We start from the raw sequence: 618 nt of genomic DNA on the forward strand, positions 1-618 counted from the left end.
AAATCTGAGCAACGCTTTTTACATGGCTAATGAAAATGTATATTCCCTAATTTTCCTGTTTACAAGCAGTTGTGGAAAGTAGGTTTTTTATTTTTTCCGCCAGTAGTGGACAAACACAGCCATCCCTTCAACCACCCTCTTGAAAAGGTTGGCATTGCGAGGTTTGCAAACTTCCAAAAACATATTGATATCCAAGTCTTTTATGATGTTTAAAAGTGTTTGTCTTTCCAACCAGATGTGGGCTTTTCTTTTGGGCATGCATCTCTACCCCAGCCTTGGAAACTGTTGGCTAGTTGATTTGTGTACAACAACCATAACAACCAACAGAGCTCTCCATAAGCCTTAAAAAGCAAAACTGTGGTAAAAACCCTGATTGAGTCACATTCCGAATGCTTTGTACATGTCCAAAACATGCTTCTATAACCCGAATAACACCAACATACTCCACATGTCTTAAAGGTCCCATGCCATAGTGCCCTTTGGATGCTTTTTTATAGACCTTAGTGATCCCCTAATACTGTATCTGAAGTCTCTTTTATGTAGACCTTAGTGGTCCCCTAATACTGTATCTGAAGTATCTTTTATATAGACCTTAGTGGTCCCCTAATACTGTATCTG

General features: G+C 39.2%; 1 protein-coding gene across 2 annotated transcripts in view; it reads left to right on the top strand.

Annotated features, from left to right (window-relative positions):
- Positions 1-618, top strand: part of kitlga (kit ligand a) — a 33,113-nt gene that overhangs the window by 20,673 nt on the left and 11,822 nt on the right. The window lies entirely within an intron of this gene.

This window comes from Etheostoma cragini, chromosome 8 (genome assembly GCF_013103735.1).
Source record: "Etheostoma cragini isolate CJK2018 chromosome 8, CSU_Ecrag_1.0, whole genome shotgun sequence".
In the NCBI taxonomy this organism is placed as follows: domain Eukaryota; kingdom Metazoa; phylum Chordata; class Actinopteri; order Perciformes; family Percidae; genus Etheostoma; species Etheostoma cragini.